The sequence below is a fragment of the Urocitellus parryii genome, chromosome 11 (assembly GCF_045843805.1).
Source record: "Urocitellus parryii isolate mUroPar1 chromosome 11, mUroPar1.hap1, whole genome shotgun sequence".
NCBI classification, from domain to species: domain Eukaryota; kingdom Metazoa; phylum Chordata; class Mammalia; order Rodentia; family Sciuridae; genus Urocitellus; species Urocitellus parryii.
The window spans coordinates 22,495,009-22,509,047 of NC_135541.1; the positions used below are offsets into that span (position 1 = coordinate 22,495,009).

Genomic DNA, 14,039 nt, shown 5'->3' on the forward strand with positions numbered 1-14,039 from the left:
AGGGTTGGGTGGAATTTCCTTAGGCAATTTTTTTCTTACACTTAATAGGAATCATAAAAACTCCCAATTCTGAACAAACCATACTCATACATACAATCAAGCCCAAGGTGACTGTTTGTTCTTCAAAGAAGCCTTATTTAGAATGAGGAAGTTTCAATCTGCATTATTTTCTCTTTTCTCCTCTTCCTTCTAATTTCCTCTCTGCCCCTACTATGAGGCTACCCTCTCCAAGTCAAGCAAACCAACCCCAGCAATAACGCCAACATTCATTTAAAATGACAAAACAAAGCCCTCACTATCTAATCCATCTTGAGTAGAAGCTTGCTAGGATGTTCACATTTATCTGGTTGATCATTATCATCACAGTACAGGTAAAGGTCCCTCCTTGGTGAAATACATGCTATCCTGGTGTCTACTAAATATTAAAAAACAATTCCCAGTTAGGTGCGATGCTTAGTGCATACCTTATAATCCCAGCTACTCAGGAGGTGAAGGAGGAGGATCAGAAGTTTGAGACCAACCTAGGCAACTCAGAAAGGCCCTGTCTTACATTAAAATCAAAAGGGCTGAGAATGAAGATCAGTGGTAAAGCCCCCCTGCATTAAATCCCTAGTAACACACACACACACACACACACACACACACACACACACACACACACCAGCTTTCAACACACTTTGATTTGATAAACCACTGTATTAAAACAAAAAACTACCATGGTCATTAATAAAAATCCTACCAGAGGAGTCAATATCTTCCTCCAGAGGTAAAGTCAATGGAACCTAAAAGACACACAACAACCCAACTCTCAGCAACAAAGTTAAGACTGAAGTATATGGTAGGGTTATCTTTATAGCAGCTAGTCACAAACTTATGCCTTCTCAGAGTCTACTGAAAGAAATCAGGACAGTTAGGTACTAGCTAGCAATGAGAAGTGAAATGCAGGCAAGGTCACAAGTGTTCTTTAAATTACTTTAGGGTCCTTCTTTAAACTCTTCCAAAGTAGACAAGAAAGCAAAGGGTGGTAGTTAATTTGTAGAAAATAAACAGAAACAAAGAAGCTAATAGGAAGACATATCAAGAGAAACTAACTCTTTACAGGGTCCACTGAGGTTGGTGTAAAGCTAAGAATTAGGGCTAAAGGTGTCTCCATATGTCTGGGAAGGAAGATTCCTTTGGTAGTGCAGGCGCATTAAGGTAACTCCTGACCAGCTATTGACCCCAGCACCCACATTAAATGGGACTGACCTGTGGATGAAGCCCCCCTAAATAGGATGGTCACCATGAAATTCCAAAGAGGACCAACTAAGGTAAAAAACTCCACCGCTTGATGTGAAGGAGGAGTTGAACATCTGATTGGCAAAGAGCACAGACAGTGGTCCGCAAAGAGCACAGACAGTGGTCCCCAGTTCTCCTGGGTAAACATTAAACACTAATAAAACTGGAAACAGCAATGTCTCCTTTGTAGTTCTCTGCTTGAAGAGAACTCTCTCCCTTGAGAGTGCTTTTTGCTTAAGCCTCACTTTTCTTTTACTTTATCACTTCTAATGAAGTTCTCTTACATGACTTTTGGTATGTGAGTTTAAATCTTCTTTCATCAGAACATAAGAACCAAAGTTTGGAGTTTCAGCTCCCTGCTTTTCTATAACAGGACCATCCATGGAGTAGCAAAGAGGGAAGGATGGCAGCCTATGATGTTAAATAAAACTGACCATTTCTTAAGAGTTTTTCCCCAATGACTCAAATTCTTATAGTTGGCAAGGATGTGTAATGCACTCACACAAACTCTCACTACCTCCTGCTTCATAAGTGCCAGGACTGAATGTTTGTGTTCCCACAAAAAATGCATATGTTGAAAACCTAACACCTCCCCAACACACACACACACACACACACACACACCCCAAACACACACAAAAAAAAATGGTATTAGGAGGTGGGCCTCTGGGAGGTAATTGTTGTCCTTATAAAACAAGCCCAAGAGAGGTTGTTCGCCTCTTCCACAAGGTGAGGGCACAGCTGCAAGGCACTGTCTATTAAGAACAGGCTTCTGGGCTGGGGCCATAACGCAGTTGGTAGAGTGCTTTCCTTGCATGTACAAGGCCCTGGGTTAAATCCCCAGTACCAAAAAAAAAGCCTGATAAAGAACAGGCTCTTCCCCAGATAACAAATTTGCTAGGGCCTTTGTCTTGAATGTCTCAGCATGCAGTAATGTGAGAAACTTTTGTTATTTTTTAGTTACTTGGTTTACAACAGTCCAAATGGACCAAGACAATAAATAGATCATCTTACAAAGTAACTAATAAACATAATTTCAAACTCATTACACACAGTAGGTAAGCAGATTAAAGAATTAGAACTCTTAGACTATCACAGAAAAAGCAATTGGTTATGAGAGAAAAAAACAAGAAAAAGGTGTTTTGGTTCAGAAATTGATACTTTTGAAAAAAGAAGACCACAATTGCAGGCATTTCTGTCATGTCCACACACAACAAGGAAACAGGCTGCCCAGTTTTTCTCCTGATATAATAAACCACTCAGGCAGAATTAGAATGCAGGGAAGATACTTAGTGATACTCTAATGGAAGAGTTAAGTCACTGAGGGGTGAGAAACCCCCACAAATTATTCAAGTCAGAGGTCAGGAAGGGGATCTGAGGCTAACAAAAATTTTGGCAACGATTTTTAGCTTATCGGATAACTGAAAATAAGAATCTCAGAAAAACAAGGCCTTGAGGGATTCCAAATTTGTCAGGAAGTAATAACAATAAGAATAAATGAACTCTTGGCAACAACTTCATAAGCCTAAAGGATCTGGAAGAAATTTAAAAACAAAACCAAAAGTAAGCAAGTAAAAAACACTAAAAAAACAAAGCAAAAAAAAAAAAAAAAACCCACAAAACAAAACAAACACATGAAACAGACCTTCTTGGGATGCTGTCCTTGCTTATTTAAGTTCTCTGCAGCTACCCACATCCCATGACTGTACCTGCTCATAAGAGGTAAGCTCAGGAGTAAACATGGGGGTTCTCTGTGCAAAAATGTAACAGAGAGGTGTGAAGTCACTTATTCCACACTAGCCCCTGGCTCACTGGAGATTGAAATGTTGTGATTGGTACTGGTAAAGAAATTAGCATGGTAGAAACAACACCTCAGTCTTTCTGCAGCCAAATCTTACGTGTGGGGCTACCTACTTGACCCTTCATTCCTGAAATCTAAGAAAGCACCCCTTACTTTGTCATAAAACAGAATTAGCAGCAATTAATTGCCAGGGGTTGAACCTCTTTTACTGTACACATGCCAGGACCCAATTAACACACCTCCATGTCCCTTCTACAAACCATTCATTCATGGCACTGAAATGATGCAGTATTAAAACCAAGCAGGACAAGTTTCTCCCTCTTTAAGTGGAGAAAAGGGAGAAAATGACACTTCTATGCATTTTGCAAATGCAAAAGGACCACAATACCTGATCTTGGATATGGTGTAAGTATGTATTCAAAAGAACGAAAAAAAATGCATTCTGACAACCTAATTCCTTTCCATCTCTGAGATTATTTCAGGCAAGAAAAGAGCAATATGATACAATTTTTCCTCCTTTGGATGCCAAGTTGTTTGACCTACCTCATAAAAACAGTACAAACTAGAAACTATTGCTGCTAGCCAATCATCCCTAATTAGAAAAGATGTGCAATGCATATATTTCTCTTCCTTACCCTAGTATATTAAGAAATTTGAACTCTCAAGTTCTCTCCCAGAAGAAATGCCTACCAGTTAACTATTGTGAGGCAATCTTATCACCTTACAGAACTATTCATGGCATTCAGGATAAGAATTAAGCTCCTAAGCATGGTATACAGGGTCTAATATAACTTGTACAGATCTGAAGACATCACTTTCCCCCATTTTTTTAGTAATGCTTGCAATCCTCAACAGGTGCTGTCAAGTCGGGAGTGGTGGCACATGACTGTAATCCCAGCTACTGTAATCACAGAACAAGGATAGAATCTTTAAAACTTCAAAAGAAAAACGTCATGCCACATTTAGAAGCAAGCTAATCAGAATTACTCTTGATTTCCTAGCACAAACACTAAAATCCAGGAGGGCTTGGAACGATGTGTTCCAAGTCCTGAAAGAAAATAACTGTCAACTAAGCCAGCTAAATCCAGAAAAGCAATCCTACAAAATTGATGAATAAAAACCTTCCAAGATAAGCAGAAGCTGAAAGAATTCATGACAACTAAGCCAGCACTACAGAAAAAACTTATAGAAATACTTCACATGGAAGAAATCAAAAACAAACACCAGAGTTCACAAACAAATCTCATTTGAAAAGTAGCTAAGCAAATGAGAAACAGGACCAAATTAAACACTAGACATAAATCAAAATGGCAGGAATAAACATCTCTCTACAATAATATTGAATATAAATGGTCTCAGCTCTCCCATTAAAAGACTTAAAGGTGAAAATATGGATTAAAAAACAAGACCAAACCTATATGATGGTGCAAGAGACTCACCTTACAGGCAAAGACAGCCATAGGCTGAAAGTAAAAGGTTGGAAACTGATATACTATGCAAATGGAACTTGAAAACAAGCAGGAGTAGCTACTCTCATATTCACAAACAGACTTCAAGACAAAATTAAGCATAAGAGACAAAGAATATCACTCCAATCTGGTAAAGGAAACAACCCAACAAGAAGATAAAATGATGATAAATATTTATGCCCCAAATTTTGGTGCACCTAATCACATAAAACAAACACTATGCAAATTACAGACTCAAATTCAGTATAGTAATACTGGGTAATTTCGACACACCTCTCTCCAGTAGTAGGTCACCCATAAACTCAGTAAAAACTCATTGGACCTGAAAAACATTATAAATCAAATGGACTTAGTAGTCATCCAATAATATTTTACAGAATATTTCATCCTACATTAGCCAAATACAACTTTTTTTTCCCAGAAGCTTATGAAACCTTCTCCAAAATATACCATATTTTAGGCCACAAAGCAACTCTTAGCAAATACTAAAAACTCTGAAATAATTCCTTGCATCTTGTCAGATCATAATGGCATAAAAATAGAAATCAACACTAAAAACCCTACAGAAACTATATAAGTATATGGAAACTGAACAATAAATTTCTGAATGATGAATGAGTGAAAGAAGAAATCAGTGGAGCATATTTAAAATTCTTAGAATCAAGCAAAAATAGTGATACAAAATTACAGAATCTTTGGGACACTGTGAAGACATTTTTAATGGTAAAGTTTATAGTTTGAGTACCTACAGAAAATAGAAAGATCCCAAATAAACAACCTACTGATGTATCTTAGGCCCCTGAAAAAAAAAAGCAAATCAATTCCAAAAGTAGTAGAAGAAACAATTAAGGTCAGAGTCAAAATCAATGAAATTAAGAATAAAAAAATAAAATGAAGCATCAATGAAATGAAGAGTTAGTTCTTTGAAAAGACAAATACAATTGATAAGCCCTTAGCCAAAGTAACCAAAAGAAAAAGAAATAAAACCCAATAAAACTGGGGACAGCAATAATAATACTCAAGGTGAAAAAAGAAATTGCCACATATATCACAGAAATCCAGAGGACCATTATGGACTTTTTTTTTTTCTCTTTGTCTTTTTATTTATTTATTTATTTATTTGCATTCAATGGGCTTTTCTACAATACAATTACTCTCAGGTTTAAAACAGAACCCAAAAATCAAGTCATTTCACATTTTTTTCTTTAGTAAGGATTTTTTCCTGTATAAGTTGTTTGATGTTCCATTATGGACTTTTGAAAACTTCTATTCTAATAAATTGAAAATCCAGGAAGAAATGCATACATTTCTAGGAACATACAATCTGACAAAATTGAATCAAGAGGACACAGAAAATCTAAATGAACCAATATCTAACAAGGAGTTAGAAGCAGTAATAAAAAGTATTCTAAAAGAGAAAAGCCCAGGACCAAATGGATTCTAAGTTGAATTCTACCAGGTCTTTAAAGAAGAACTGCTATAATAATGCTCCTCAAATTATCCACAAAATAGAAAGGGTGAGATGACTTATAAATTCATTCTAAGAAACCAGTATCACACTTATACCAAACCAGATTAGGATACATCAAGTAAAAAAAAAAAAAAAAAAAAAAAAACACTACAGACCAATATCTCTGTTGAATTTAGATGCAAAAATCCTTACAAAATATTAGCAAATCACATTCAACAATATATTAAGAAGATTGCATATCATGACAAAGTTGGTTTTAGCCCAGGGATGCAAGGATGGTTTAACATACACAATAAATGTTAACTCATCACATAAACAGAATTACAGACAAAAACCACTCAGTCATCTCAATAGATGCAGAAAAAAGCCTTTGACAAAATTTAGCATCCATTCATGAAAAAAACACTAAAGAAACCAAGGATAGAAGGAACTTACCTCAATATCAGAAAGGCTATATATGACAAATCCAAAGCCAAAATCATAATGAATAGGGAAAAATTGAAAGCACTTCCTTTAAAATCTGGAACAAAACCAGGCTTGGTGGCATATGCCTGTAATCCTAGCCACTATGGAGGCTGAGGCAAGAGGATCACAAGTTCAAAGACAACCTGGGCAACATAGCAAGACCCTGTGTCAAAATAAAAAATTAAAGAAGCTTGGGTTGTGGCTCAGTACTTAAGTGGTCCTGGGTTCAATTCCCAGTACCAAAAAAAAAAAAAAAAAGAAAAGAAAAGAAAATCTGGAACAAGACATGATGTTCACTCTCATCACTCTCATTCAGTACAGTGCTAGACTTTCTAGCCAGAGAAAGTAGGCAACAGAAGGAAATAAATTCGATAAAAATAGGAAACAAAGACAAATTATCATCACTATTTGCAGATATGATCCTACATTAAAAAAAAAAAAAAGCTCCACCAGAAGACTGCTAGAGCTAACAAACTAATTCAGCAAAGTAGCAGGTTACAAAATCAACATACAAAAATTAGCAGCTTCCCTACACACCAATAATGAATCTGCTGAGAAAGAAATCAGGAAATCAATCCCACTCACAATAGCTTCAAAAAACAAAAACAAAAACCTATGCATAAATCTAACTAAGGAGGTAAAAGACCTCCAAAATGAAAACTATAGAACACTGAAGAAGAAACTGAAGAAAATAGAAAGACCTCCCATGTTTTTGAGTAGACAAAATTAATATTGTTGAAATGGCCATTAATACCAAAATCAATATACAGATCCAATGCAATCCCCATGAAAATATCAATAACATTCTTCACAGAACTAGAAAAAAACAGTCCTAAAGTTCATTTAAAAATATAAAAGACCCAGAATAGCCAAAGCAATTCTTAGCCAAAAAAGCAATGCTGGAAGTATCACAATATCTGACTTCAAATTAAACAATGTTATAGTATTGCAATTCACAACAGCTAAGCTGTGAAAGCATTCTAGGTGCCCTTCATGGATGGATAAAGAAAATGTGGTATATATACACAATGGAATATTACTCAGCCATAAAGAAGTATGTAATTCAGCCAATATGGAAAGCAGTATGGAGATTCCTTGGAAAACTGGAAATGATACCACCATTTGTCCCAGCTATCCCTCTCCTCCATCTATACCCAAAGGACTTAAAAACAGCATACTACAGGGACACATCCCACATCAATGTTTATTGCAGCACAATTCACAATAGCTAAACTGTGGAACTAACCTAAATGCCCTTCAGCAGATGAATGGGTAAAGAAAATGTGGTATATATACACAATGGAACATTACTCAGCAATAAAAGAGAATTAAAATCATGGTATTTGTAGGTAAATAGATGGAGTTGGAGAATATAATGCTAAGTGAAGTTAGCCAATCCCCAAAATCCAAATGCCCAATCTTTTCTCTGTAATAAGGAGGCTGATTTATAGTGGGTTGGGAAGGGGATCATGGGAGGATTAGACCAATTCTAGATAGGGAAAAAGGGTGCAAGGGGAAGGGAGGGAGGCATGGGGTAGGAAAGATGGTGGAATGAGATGGACATCATTACCCTAAGTACATGTATGAAGACATGAATGGTGTGAATATACTTTGTATACAACCAGAAATATTAAAAAAATGTGCTCTATATGTGTAATATAAATTATAATGCATTCTGCTGTCATATATAACAAATTAGAATAAAAAAAAACTTTTTAAAAAGAAATACGTAATTATAGCATTTGCTGGTAATGATGGAACTGGAAACTGTCATGCTAAGTGAAATAAGCCAATCCCAAAAAAACAAAGCCTAAATGTTCTCTCTGATATGCAAATGCTAACACACAATAAGAGGGGGTGAGCAATGGAAAAATAGAAGTTCACTGGATTAGAAAAAGGGGAATTAAGGGAAGAAAGGGAAGATGGGAATAACAAAGACAGCAGAATGAATTGGACATACTTTCCTATGTTCATATATGAATACATAATCAGTATAACTCCATATCATGTTCAACCACGAGAATGGGATCCTAATTAGAATAATTGCTTTCCATGTATGTATAATATGTCAAAATACATTCTGTCATGTATATCTAAAAAGAATTTTTAAAATTAGGGGCTGGGGTTGTGGCTCAGTGCTAGAGTGCTTGCCCAGCATGTGTGAGGCACTGGGTTCAGTTCCCAGCACCACATATAAAAATACATAAAGGTCCACTGACAACTTTTTAAAAAAAATTTTACTGCAGAGCTATAGTAATAAAAATTTACATTATACTGGCAGAAAAACAGACACACAGACCAAAGATACACAACAGAAGACACAGAGACAAACCTACACAGATGTAGTCATCTGATCCTTCACAAAGGCACTAAAAACATACACTGGAGAAAAGACAGCCTTTTAACAAATGGTGTTAGGAAAACTGGTTATTGTATGTAGAAGAATGAGACTAGACTCTTATCTCTCACTCTGCACAAGAGTCAAATCAAAGTGGATAAAAGACCTAGGAATGAGACCAGAAGCTATGCAATTCTTAGAAGAAAACATAGCATCAACTCTACAACATATAGGCATAGGCAATGACTTTCTCAATAGGACTAAAGTTTAGGAAATAACATCAAGCATTAATAAATGGGATGGCATCAAATTCAAAGCATCTGTACAGCAAAGAAAACAAGACTATGAAGAGAGAACCTACAGAATGGGAGAATATATTTGCTAATTACTTTTCTGACAGAGGATTAATATCTAGAATATATAAAGAACTCAAAAAACTTAACAAAAAAATTAATATCACTAAACAAATGAACTAAGACAAACTTCTCAATAGAAAAAATACAAATGACCAACAAATACATGAACAAAAGTGTTCAACATCATTAGCAATTAGGGAAATGTAAATCAAAACTACCCTGAGATTTCATCTCCAGTTAGGATGGCAGTCATCAAGAACACAAACAATAACAAATGCTGGAGAAGTTGTGGAGAAAGAGGAACATTTTTACTCTGTTGGTACGATTGTAAATTAGTACAGGCCATTATGAAAATCAGTATGAAGCTTCCCAAAGGCTAGAAATGGAACCACCATATGACCCAGTTATATTCCTTGACATTTATCCTAAAGAATTAAAGTCATCATACTATAGCAATATATGCATACCCATGTTTATAACAGCACAATTCACAATAGCCAAACTATGGAACCAGCCTAGGCGTTTTATCAATAGATGGATAAAGACAATGTGGTATACGTACACAACGGAATTTTATTCAGCCATAAAGAAAAATGAAATTATGTCATTTGCAGGAAAATGAATGGAACTTGAGACATGATGTTAAGTGGAATAAGCCAAACTCAGAAAGTCAAGGGTTGTATGGTCTCTCATGTGTGGAAGCTAGGGAGGAAAACAAGAAAAGAAAGTATGTGGGGGGCGTGAATCTCATGAAAATCAAAGGAAGATCAGTAGAGTTAAGGGACCAGGCGGAGGGAAGAAGTGAGAGAAAGGGAAATACTGGGGAATAATATTGGCTAAATTATAGTATTATATTGTGTACATGTACAAATATGTAACAAATCTCACCATTATGTACAACTACAACATATCGATTTAAAAATATGGGAGACCAGGCATGGTGGCACACACCTGTAATTTCAGTGACTTGGGAGGCTGAAGTAGGAGGACTGAAGGTTCAAAAATCAGCCTCAGCAACTTAGGGAGGCCCTAAGCAATTTAGAGAGACCCTATCTCAAAATAAAAAGGGCTAGGGATGTGGCTCAGTAGTGAAGCACCCCTAGGTTTAATCCCTAGTACTTACTAAATAAATAAACAATTCATTGCACTGCTCACCACTAGTAAACAAGAAGAAAAAAAAATCCTCTAGCAAACACAACATCAGGGTCTTTCTTCTGGCACACAACTGAATTCTGTAAGATCTGAGTTTCAGTTTTCACTATCTTCCAAGAGATTCTCAGATCTAAATCTACCATATCTCCAATTTCAGTGATCCATTTTTAATTTCATTAAAATTAAATTCATTCATTCAATTCTATAGCTATCCTTTGGTATGCTAAAAGTATTTTCTTTTACCCCTTTTCCAATGCCCTTTGCAAACCATTACTCTTCTACCTGCCAATAAAAACCTCTTTTCCTTTGCCACCTTGCTGCACTATACTTCAGCTTTCAGCATAGCTGTCATCTCCAACTTACTCATCATTCCTCCTACTTTATAGGTGGCTTTGACATCTGGCTTTTAAAGTTTCCCCTCATCTCAAGCCCTATCTCTTTTTTTTTTTTTAAAGGCAATTTATTTACAAAATTTCTTACTTGACCAGGAGTGAGAGCCAAGAATCAATATATCAACAATACACAAAAACCTCACCAATAGTCTTTAAGTCAATTTATACAAGGCAACAACAAAAGTAGCTCTTGACTACTGGGCTAGAAAGATGTCCTTCTGAGAATCCTTCAATTTCACAAGAACATACATTTAACCAAAGGGGTCTATGCAAGTAGCACTGTGATACTTACAGGCTCAGCTGAGTGGCAGCCTTTAGAGTGCTGTTCCCTGTCTACCTTACACAGATGTCAAGCCCTATCTCAGGAGTAAAAGGGTTAAAAGGACAGACTCTGGATAGTATCAGATTGCCCAGGTTCAAGTCTTGGTTCCACCATATGCCAGTTGAGTTGCCTTGCTATGTTCCTTAACCTTTCTTTTCCTGAGCTTCCTCATTCATAAAATAGGAATAATAATAATAATAGCAATATTATTTGTTATTTGTGTTAAGAGTTAATACATTGCACTGCTCACCACTAGTAAACAAGAAGAAAAAAAATTCTCCAGCAAACACAACATCAGGGTCTGGGTGTGGTGGTGCACCTCTATAATCCCACCTACTTGGGAGGTTGATGCAGGAGGATCACAAGTTCAAGGCCAGGCTTAGCAAATTGGCAAGATTCTGCCTCAATAATAAGACCCTGCTGGGAATGTAGCTCAGTAGCAGAATGGCCCTGGGTTCAAACCCCACTACCACCCAAAGGAAAAAAAAAAAGAGTTAACACATGTAAATGGCATCTGGCACACAATAAGTGCTTAGTAAACATTAGCTGTTACAGCTATCATCAACACCATCATCATTTTTAAAGACCATCTCAATATCCTCATGGATAACTAATTTAACATGTTCTTGAGCTTCTGGACTTCTTTGAGCTCCTTGTTTCCACTCCACTCTATCTCAGAAGAGGCTTATCTCAGCAATCCTCTTCCATAGTGGTACCTCAGATCCTTTCATCAGCAGAACTTCTCCACCCCAAAATCTTCAATTCAAAAAAGCACAAACTCAAGCCAGGTGTGGTGGCGCAGGCCTATAATCCCGGTGGCTCAGGAGGCTGAGACAGGAGGATCATGAGTTTAAAGCCAGCCTCAGCAAAAGCGAGGTGCTAAGCAACTCAGTGAGACCCTAATCTCTAAAAAAAATACAAAATAGGGCTGGAATGTGACTCAGTTGTCAAGTGCCCCTGAGTTCAATCCCCAGTACCAAAAAAAAAAAAAAAAAAAAGCCCATATTCTGACCTACCAGCTGTCCTACCAAGACTCACATTTACCAGTTCCTCTACATCCTCTTCCCAGCATGTAAATCTCTAAATGCCAAACTTCCCTATTTTTACCTCTATCAGTCCCCTCCTATCTTTGCCTCTTTCCATATTTTCTTATTCTCTCTCTCCCATTCACTCTTTTGACAACAACCTTAATTTCCATGCTCCAATTTCTTTCCACACAAATCACCTAGCAAATTTCCTATTTTGAATAAGTTAAACTCAGTCTTTTCTTGGTAGGGTTGCTGAGAGTTATTGAGGAGACTCACACAACTGTAAAGATCAGTGCCACTATCATAAATGCATGATTTCCATCTTCAAGACTACCCAAAATCTTCCTTTTTCCTTATCTAGTATGCCATCTTCTATCCTTCACAATGGCTATTTCACACCTTAGTCTATTAGATTTCTGCTAAACGCTCATATAATCCACATCAAGTATACATTATTATTTAACTATTAAAAACATAACATCTGAGGGGCTACTGCTGTTCAATGTTAGAGCACTTGCCTAGCATGTGTGAGGCACTGGGTTTGATCCTCAGCACCACATAAAAATAAATAAATAAAACAAAGGTATTGTGTCCAACTACAACTAAAAAAACTAAAATAATAATAATAATAATAATAATGTCTGACTTCCTTGTCCCAGAGTTCTGCTGGGACAGTAATCAAATATTCTTTATTTACTATAATATTCTTAGCACCCAGCTCAGCATACTACCCAACACTTGGCAAATGCATAAGAAATAATTGCTGGCTGAGCCTTTACATAGACTGTGGATCTGTACAGAATGCTTTTTACTACTTTAGCCCCCTAGTGCAATCGTATACATCCTTCAAGAAATATTGGTAATCTCTATCAAATCCTACTTGCATATACATACCACCTGCCTGCTCAACTGAATCACTTCCTCTTTGTGTTCTCACTGTATTATATACATAAATAACAATTACTATTAACGTAATAGTTATACACTATCATAAATACCTAGCTTTGAGTCTCAGGCTCCACTAGACTATAAATGACCTGAGGGCATGGACCATGTCTGGTTCACTTCTGTACTTCCAATGCTTAGAAAAGTACCTGACAGTGATAGTAGGTTTCCAAAAATGTCTATGGCTATTAAACCAAAGACTTATATACTCTACTACTGTACTGAAACAGTTTTTTCCTTACTATAAAACTGAATTCCAATTCTAGTTATGCTAATGATTAGCTGCATGGTCACCAGCAATTGTTCAAACTCACTGGGCCTCAGTTTCCTCACTAGTAAAACAAGGCTAATAATACCTACTTGGAAATATTGCTATGAAAATAAGACAAAATGACATAGTACAACAATTAGCACACACAGTGCCTGGTATATAGTAGCCTCCCCACACTGGCTTCAACTTGATGGAGACAACTAGGACAAAACAAATACAAAAATAAGTCACAGTAATCAAGGGAGACTAAGCATAGAGTGAGTCATTCCTTTTAATCATTTGCCCAGGAAGATCAACAATGAAGAAATATAATAAGCAGAATAAACTTTCCTGGTGGTATGTCCCTTGGCAATATGCAGCTTGGTAAGAATTCACCCCAGAGACAACTTGGCTAATGGCCACATTCAGCTTCCCAATCCGGCAAGTCAGATCTTAGGCTGCAGTACCAGGCATAGTTAATTCAGACTGGAATAAAAACTTATCTCATAAGAAATGTGTTTTACAGGGGAAGATGGAGGAGAACCTAACTACAAATACATCAATCAACTGTTTTGCAATCTGGCAGAAAACACCACAGAAGCATTGTAGAGACTAACACGCACACAATTACTTACCTACAGCCAAGAATCAGATTAGATCAGATAATAAGCAGCTTTCTGCTTTTACCAAAAAAAAAAAAAAAAAAAAAAAAAAAACCAATGGTCAGACTTGCATGAAGTGAACATTTCAAAAGTCACATTATCCTTGTACA

General features: G+C 36.6%; 1 protein-coding gene across 3 annotated transcripts in view; it reads right to left on the minus strand.

Annotated features, from left to right (window-relative positions):
- Kiaa0319l (KIAA0319 like) overlaps positions 1–14,039 on the minus strand; it is a 108,304-nt gene that overhangs the window by 57,785 nt on the left and 36,480 nt on the right. The gene's annotated exons all lie outside the window — the stretch shown is intronic.